This window comes from Zophobas morio, unplaced genomic scaffold (genome assembly GCF_036711695.1).
Source record: "Zophobas morio isolate AGI-343-1 ecotype UQ-CSIRO unplaced genomic scaffold, CSIRO_AGI_Zmor_V1 ptg000030l, whole genome shotgun sequence".
Lineage (NCBI taxonomy): Eukaryota > Metazoa > Arthropoda > Insecta > Coleoptera > Tenebrionidae > Zophobas > Zophobas morio.
The window spans coordinates 9,455,120-9,464,467 of NW_026972135.1; positions in this window are offsets into that span (position 1 = coordinate 9,455,120).

Consider the following 9,348-nt stretch of genomic DNA (forward strand, 5'->3'; position numbering starts at 1 on the left):
CAACCCCTGTAACTTTTTTATTCTCAAAGATAAACCTGTAGTTCTTGGAGCAAATTTGTATCACTTTAAAAGATCTATGTGATAGCAACCTCACATTTTTATTAGGGTAAATGTGTACAAGAGTACGCACTTAGTGTAAAACTGTCAATAACTTTTTAATTTTTTTGGATAGACAAATTTTATGATATGGGTTCGTCATATACATGTTTAGAGATCAGATATATTTAATTGTACGTCCCAAGACCACTATATTTTAAGAGTAATTTCAATTTTTCTCAAGATGTGTAAATGCGCACTCTTAGACAGTCCACTGCACAAGAGTGCGCATTTGAACGCTTATGAGTGCGCATTACAATTTATGAAAAAAATCTTTATTTCTAAGGTGAAAATAAATAGGGACAAGTAAGTACAGACTACACATACAACGGGATCCATATTTCTTCGTACTCTAGGGGTCTTGAAATTCGAGAAAACGTAAAAGTAGAGAGTCGGTCGACGGACTCGATTACAATACTTCATTCGCTTACGCTCAGGAAGTAAAAATTAAAAAACAAACATCACCATAACCACCACCACCACACAACTTGAGAAGCAGTACAAAGTAGTAGAGTTAAATAATTCATTATAGTATCATATGTAGACTACGTATCGCAAGTATTGCGCACTCTTGTACATTTGTACATAACCTAATGTTTTCAAAGTTAAAAGCTTTTGATGTACCTATAGAAAGTATAAAACTGCTAGTGTATAACGACACCTTAAAAGTTACAGCTAATGAACATTATTACTGTAAAATAAAAGAACTGGTACGTACCTTACAAAAAACTAAAACTGTGAGCGGTAAAAATTACATCCACATAACGCGTAAACATAAAATCGTCAGTACGATCAAACTATAAACTGTATACAGGTCACTGTTGCACCTTTATCTCAAGTTTAGCATTCGATTGTGAATGGTATAACTCAGTGGCGGCTGGTGGGTCAAAATTTCGGGTCGGCCAAATATTTTGAGTCTACACCTTGGTGTTATATATTTTCGTAATGTATGGCTGCTACTCATTAACCACTGACATTTTACGTGCCAGGATGTACAAAACATCTCAAATGTTTCGACCTGTTAAAATAATTTTTTATAGGAAATTGACAATGTCAGTTTGATTTCAAATACTATTAATCCTTAATTCTACTTGTTCTGCTTTATCATTAATTGAGAACCACCGAAAACATTATTTTTACTGAGTTCCGCGTCGACCGGCGGCTATACGGCTTGCCGACCCCGGACATCCACAATTAAATAATAATAATTAAATAATGACATGCAGTTAAAAAATATAAAAAAAAGTAATAATAAAAGTACCAACTGTTAACTATCTTCATTTACATTTATTTTTTTTTTAATGTATATGACAAATTGTCAAATAAATTAATTGAATAATTGAAAAATTAAAATGATTTAAAACTTTAAATTCGTTTCTGAAATATCTGAAAACGCTTAGATGCTAAAAATACAGAAAAAGCGCATTTATGTTGTAGCTAAGTTATGTACGAAAAATAAAATTTTAGATAATTTAATGTAATTTTTTTCGTTTATTATTCATACACAGGAAAATGTATTAAATCGACAATTATTATTAAAAAAAAATAGTATGCACTGAAGATTATCGAACCCGTTATTGTTTTGTAATTTGGTTAGCTATCTTAAATATTAAGCGTTTTAAAAACTAAATTCGCGTTGCTGGATACGGCGAAGGAGGATTTCGCCGGACCTGGCACAACATACGTTCCGCCAGGTCTTTGTCTACTACAGTGTACTAGACAAAGAGAACGATGAAACCGTAAGCTGCTACGACGTCGAAACATCGAAAATAATGCATTCCTGGATACGGCGTGCCGAAATCTCACCGGCAAAGCGTGTTTATCAGCATTTAAAATTAGCAACAAATGCTTTATTTTGTACCTACAATATAATAAAATATATTTTTAATATATATGATCTATCCTAACGTACATTCAAACTTTATTTCTTTTTTTATTTTCTAATTTCAACGCTTACTAAGTATTTTAAAATGACTGGTACGGCGTGGCCGACCCTGCCGCCCCTGACCAGCCGCCCCTGGTATAACTTCATCTTACCTAGATGGCACTAATAAGCAGAAATCATCAGTGCGTACTCTTATACATATGCGCACTCTTGTACACATTTACCCTATCACTTCCGGTAGAATCGGAAATAACGTCAACTACATTTTTTGCATCATTTGTTTACGAGATGCAACGCCAACTTGATTTTTTTTAAATGGCACATATAATTAATGTTTTTTTGAATAGAGCTTTTTTTTTTAATTCATAGGCACAATCATACTTTGTTTCTGACTGAAATGGGAAAATAAATTATTAGCAATAATTAAATAAATTAATATTTTTTTTTTTTAATTAATGTCAAACAATAAATAAATTAACCAACAACAACCAAAACCATATATAAACTTCTGTTTTCTTCAAAAGATACTCAAAATGTTCTTCATTTACTGCCTGGCAGTAAAAAAGAAGCTGAATAAACTTTTGTAATGAGTTAGTGAGAATTTCTGGACTAATAGCAATTTCGTTACGTATGCCTTCCTGTAAGTCTTCAATGTGAATCGATCTATTGATATAAACGCGATTCTTCAAGTAGCCCCACAAAAATAAAGTCAAGCGATGCCAAATCTGATAACCTGGCAGGCAGCTCAATAGTACCCCTTCGACTTAGCGATCTATTAGAAAAAGTTTCATTTAAGTACTGTCGTACTTGACGTCCACCGTCTTGTTGAAATCAAATAGTTTCTGCTAGTAACTCCGGATTTTGGTAATTGGGAAACAATTTTATAAGACTAGGCACTATACGTTTCCACAACAGCCTTAACTATCCCTCAGAATTCCCATTAATAAATAAAAGGACCATTTACATGATAACCAATAACACCGCACCAAACATTCAGTTTTTCTGGACGTGGTGGGTGAATTTCCTCCATCCAGTATGGATTTGTGTCAGACCAGACCTACAGTTGTGTCTGTTCACATGGCAAGTTACACAAAACGTAGATTCGTCAGAAAACAAAATCTTGTTGATAAAATTTCTGTCTTGTTGTATTCTGTTCATAATAATTTCGGTAAATTCAAATCTACGATCAAAATCAACTTCGTTTACCTCTTGTATCAAACGGATTTTGTATGGGTGAAACTTTTCCTTTTTCATTATTGTTTGAATTGATTTTCTACTAACATTGTGATTCAGGACTAATTGTTGCACTGACCTTTTGGGATTTTCTGTTGCGTCTAAGAGGACATTAAAGGCATTTTCATCATTTGTAGCAGGTTTTGGCCATTCAGGTTTTGGACGTTCTTTCATTAAATCTTCATAGGGTTTTTGAAACCGTCAACTTAGAAATCGATTCTCCTTCAGGATGAATTTCATTGAAAAGTGCTACTACTTGAATAAAACGTCGTTTTTTGTCGCTGTAACCGATTTATAGATGCACCATTTTTGCAAGAAACACCTTATATATCAAATGAAAATTATTTTCAAAAGTATTTATGTCATATTTCTTTTTTATTTCTTCTTATTTAAAATAAATTATTTTGCCATTTCAATAACAAATGATTGTGTTACAGCAATGAATTCAGAAAAATAAGCTCTATTCAGAAATGCATTAATTATGTGGCAGTGTCATTTAAAAAAAAATCAAGTTGTCTTGCATCTCGAAAATAAATGAAGCAAAAAAAAATTACGAATAATTGGAGCATAACTTCTTGTAGCCCCACCCCTATTTTCAGGTGATTTGTACAATTGGTTCTCAAGATGTTTAACCGTTTCCTTACCTTCTAGCGACCCTGTACACCACTACAATTTACATGTAGAGATTAAGTCGGTTTAACTGCGTTAATTGGTCACGACTGAGACTTTACCATTGATAGGTAGTGTTCGCGTTTCGGGTTTTATCCAGCAACCCTTGTCAACAAAGCATCCCTAACTTTCTCTTCTAAATCTACCTGCAATGTATCTCTTTCGACACTTTCGAGTTTGTACACTTTATATATAGCTTCAGGACCATCAACATCACAAGAAAATACCGTGTTACACAGCACAGCAGCACATGTTTGTGTTTCATTTTTATCAGTCATATTTCGGTATACGTATGTATGAGTAAGAATCATACATACGAGGGTTGTCCGGTGGAAATTGAGTCTCGTCTAGAAGATGGGTGTTTAAAAAAAAAACTTCGACTGTATGTATACACACATAATGTTGGGTCCGTTAACTTGGCACCACCAAGTTAATGAATTTTACTCAAAAGCTAGCACCTCGTTGTTCTAACCTAGCACCAGCTGGCACCACCAATCAAAAAGCTAGCACCACCTAATTATTGAAATAAAAGCCTTTTACTTTCGGGGGGGGGGGGCAAGTTAACGCTAGCCCCCCGACATTATTTAATTCTCATGAAATGTTGGTTCGAGGTAGTTTAGACCTAGCACCAGCTAGCACCATTAGTGTCATAGCTAGCACCACTCTGCAAGTATTAAAAAAAAAATAAAAACCAAAAAAAAAGTAGCCCCCACTTTTTTTTCTTTAATGGTAAAAATCAGTAGGTTAATAGTCTAGAGCTAGCACTCGCTGGGTCCATTAAAAAAAAGTGCGTTTTTATTCAATAAAGACATGTAATAAAGGGTTATTTTCGGAGGGGGCTAAGTTAACGCTAGCCCCGCAATATAATTTAAAGACAATGAAAAGCTATCACCTAATAGTTTAGAGCTAGCACCAACTAGCACCATTAGTCTTATAGCTAGCACCATTAAACAAACTAAATAAAATAATTGAAAAACCCTGAAAAAATAACTCGCATCTATAATTCCCAATCGTGGCGGGAAATAAACTATCTTTAAAAATTAATACAATACAATCATCCATTACTTATAAAAAGTCATGTTTTCTGCATTGAACAGAACTTAATATCTACATTATCTACATATTTAATTAAATTATATCACTTGCGTTCAAATCGTTCATACATTTGACAGACATTACGTAAATAACAAATTTGAAATAACAAGCGAGACAATAAAATTTGAGTCATTCGTAATTTATAAATCCGAGGTTAATGACGAAAACCTTTGTAAACGCTAAATTCCTAAAAATATTTTTAAAATAATTTAAAATCCTAGAAAGTTATCAAAAATTGTGTCTAGAAGTCAAGTACAAACTATGAATTTTTACTATCCGTAATAATAATCCCTATTTTGGGGCAAGCGTCTATTCTTTAGTATTTAATCAATGCTTCCAATCAGAAGGAAGACACTCCGATTGAAAAGACTAAGTCTGTTCAGGTTTGGGTTTTACCCACCAACCCTTGTCAAAAGCGTCCCCAACTTTCTCTTCTACCTGCAATGTATCTCTTCGGAATTTACCACTTTGTACATAGATTCTGAACCGTCAACAACAAGTAAATACAGTGTGACACAGCACACGTTTGTGTTTCATTTGTATCAATCATTTCGGTACGTATGTCTGAGTAATAATCATACATCCAACAAAGTCATCAGAATGTTGAGAGGTTTACCTAGAGACTGGACAGCTTTTTAGCATAGTAGTCCATCCGGTCCTGAAGGGGTTTTTCTTTCAACGAATTATTTTTTTTATGTTATCCTCCAAGAATTTTAGATCCATGTGAATAGAAAAGTGGACAATGGAATCAGACGTCAGTTTAGAATGAATAAGTGGTTGCACCAAATAGTTTGCTGAGAAACTATCCACGAAAACCTCGGCCCTACATGGTCCGATTTACCATTCAGATCTAAATACCGTATGTTTGTAAACCAATTTTCGTCCGATGATAGAATAAGATCTAATCTGGATGCATGTTGATTTTGTCTCTACCTCGTCGGTTAATTTACCAATATCTGGTTGACCGAGCTTCACTCGGCTCGTTTGGTAGTATTAGATCAGATTAGGACAGATAAATATGCGTATAGTATGCATTTTGAAGTAGACGCGCTAATTAAAAATACACATTAAAAAAGAAATTCCATAAGCAGTCTTTGTTTTAAACAGTGATAAGTGACATGTAGAGATTAAAGAACAGAAAACTGGAATTATTGTTTGACATTTATTACAATCTCATTTGTTACCCAAGTTTTCTCTCTGTCGTTCTTTTTTTTTCCTAGTTCTCTCTCTCGACTCTAGAAAAAGGTCACAACTATATTCTTACTGCCAGAAGAGTTTCGCCTCTGGTGTGGTTATCATACTGAGTTACCGTGCTCTTTTGCGTTATTCCTAATTTCTCAATCTCAACCCTGCTCCCGAAGATGCCACTTACGAAAGTGTGCGAAACGTTGAGCCCAAAAACTCAGATAACACGGTCCCATCCCGGAAAACGATCATATATATGGACTCCGACCGTGGAAGCCTCCGAAATTAATGCTTGACAAAATAATCTCAATTCAACGCACTTTCGTGTGCCTTTTATCTGCTCACTCTTTACTTTTCGGTAAATTTTCTCACCTCAGAAGGTGAATTTTAACGTCCTCTATACAGTGGAGTATGTTTCGGTACGTACAATTGAAGATAAAAAGGTACGTCAAACGTACTGTCAGACTGTCACCCAAACTTCTCTTATAAAACAATCTCGTGTTCGTGTAGTGTCATCTGAAGTTGCCTAGCAACAAATATAATTCACTGCCTGAAAATTGCTGAAAATGCATGAAGCTGTAATTTTCAGAAGTTAAAACTATGATCAATCGATTTTTTGACCCAAAAAACCCCTAACCTGTAAATTTCATCGAAATCATTAGAGCCGTTTTCGAGAAACCCATTACATATATATATAGGGTAAATGTGTACAAGAGTGCGAATATGTATAAGAGTACGCACTGATGATTTCTGCTTATTAGTGCCATCTGGGTAAGATGAAGTTATACCATTCAGAATTTAATGCTAAACCTGAGATAAAGGTGCAAAAGTGACCTGAATATAGTTTATAGTTTGGTCGTACTGACGATTTTATGTTCACACGTTGTGTGGATGTAATTTTTACCGTTCATAGTTTTAGTTTTTTGTAAGGTACGTACCAGTTCTTTTATTTTACAGTAATAATTGTCATTAGTTGTAACTTTTAAGGTGTCGTTATACACTAACAGTTTTACACTTTCTGTCAATCAAAAGCTTTTAACTTTGAAAACATTAGGTTATGTACAAATGTACAAGAGTGCGCAGCGAGGTATTGTATAAGAGTGCGCATTGCTTGCAATACGTAGTCTAATAGTCTTGGAGATACATATCATACGATACTGCATTATTTAACTCTACTACTTTGTACTGCTTCTCAAGTTGTGTGGTGGTGGTTATGGTGATTTTTTTTTTATTTTTACTTCCTGAGCGTGTTGTAATCGAGTCCGTCGACCGACTCTTTATTTTTACGTTTTCTCGTCTTTTCAAGACCCCTAGAGTACGAAGAAATAGGTCCCCCGTTTTATGTGTAGTCTGTAGTCACTTATTCCTATTTATTTTCACCTTAGAAACAAATATTTTTTCATAAAATGTAATGCGTACTCATAAGCGTTGAAATGCGCACTCTTGTGCAATGAACTGTCTAAGAGCGCGCATTTACACATCTTGACAAAAATTGAAATTACTCTTAAAATATAGTGGTGTTGGGACGTACAATTAAATATATCTGATCTCTAAACATGTATATAACGAACCTATATCATAAAATTTGTCTATCCAAAAAAATTAAAAAGTTGTTGACAGTTTTCCACTAAGTGCGTACTCTTGTACACATTTACCCTAAATATATATATACAAACTTTGCTCGTTTAATAGTATTAGATCTGAACAAGATATATAGATGAAGGTTTATAAATACACCCCAGTAGAAACGAACAAGTGTGAATTTTAAAGAGAGTATCGATATTATCAATTCTAGAATAGGTACACACACCCCCACCACGTCTACCTTTTCGGTCAGTCTTGTATATTGAATACCATGGTAAAAAGTACAGAGAATCGGGTATTGCTATATTATTCAACCAAGTTTCGGTTAAAAGTATAGCGGATTATTCGGGACAACAAAGGAACACTTTTCATCATACCTTACAAGCAAAGATGTTATGTTAGTACCTTATATGCTATTAAAGGTTTACAGAATGCTTGAGAAAGTTTAGTAGTATTCATCTTAAAAGGGAGGAATTAAAAACGACTCTGTTGGAGCTGATCCTTGCTGATGTTTGATCTACAAAACTTGCATATGCCTTTTTTACTTTACGTTGGCTCTTAAAAATTTGTTTTTGATGTTTTTGTGCTTTACAAGAGGCTATGCGTCATACAACAAATTTAATATTCCCTAAATATCAGTTGCATATTTGTCAACAAGATCCATCACGTTATTATCTCCTATTCTTTATCAATAAATTCTATGAATATTAATCAAATATTTATACAGGGTGTTCATTTTGTCTATTCACGCCTGAATATTTCTGTATAGGCAACCCATTTTACGTTTCATAAACGGCTTTGATTAATTTTTATTTTTAAATAATAACGAACACATAGATGGCAATGATCACAACTAAAATTATTCCAAATTATTTCCGTCAACTAAATATTTTCAATTTTCGTTTGCTGTAAAATGTTTTCGAATTCTGAAAAAACAGACATGCTGTTAATATTGGGAAAATGGGACAAAAATTTTCCCAAGATAGGCTGCTGCACCTGTGAGGTTTTTGTGTCGTGCGACTTTTATTTTTGTTTAACTTTAGTTGCTATATGCAGTGTAAAATAGTGATTCACGATGCATAATATGACGTGGTTTCGGAACAGTTTCAGCTTCTTGATGATTACCTTTTGTTTATAATTGTCAATGCTGAACAAGCACACAGTGTTTGCTTATTAAAATTGTTAAAACGTTTACAGTAATTATACGGTATTCCATGCAATGAACTGACAGTCTAGTGCTTAGTGAACGTGTTCTCATAAGTGACTTAATTAAGATTTATTAACTGTACCATAGTCTAAGTTTAAGAACTCAACAGTTAATTATTTTCATAAATACCTTAATAGGGCCCCCTCTATTTTACATATCAAATCAAGATAAAGGAAAAAATCTGGTAAATAAACAGCCATTAATAAAATAAAATAAGATATTAGATATTTAATTGATTATGAGTTCAAGTGATACTTTATATGCCGAAATATGGACGATTAAATGCCGAGCAATAGCAAGGGGAATTAGGTCTGTCACATAATGTCACTTAAACTCCAAATACAATATTTTATTTTCGAACGATTAACATTCTTTTGAAACGATTTTCTTTTTC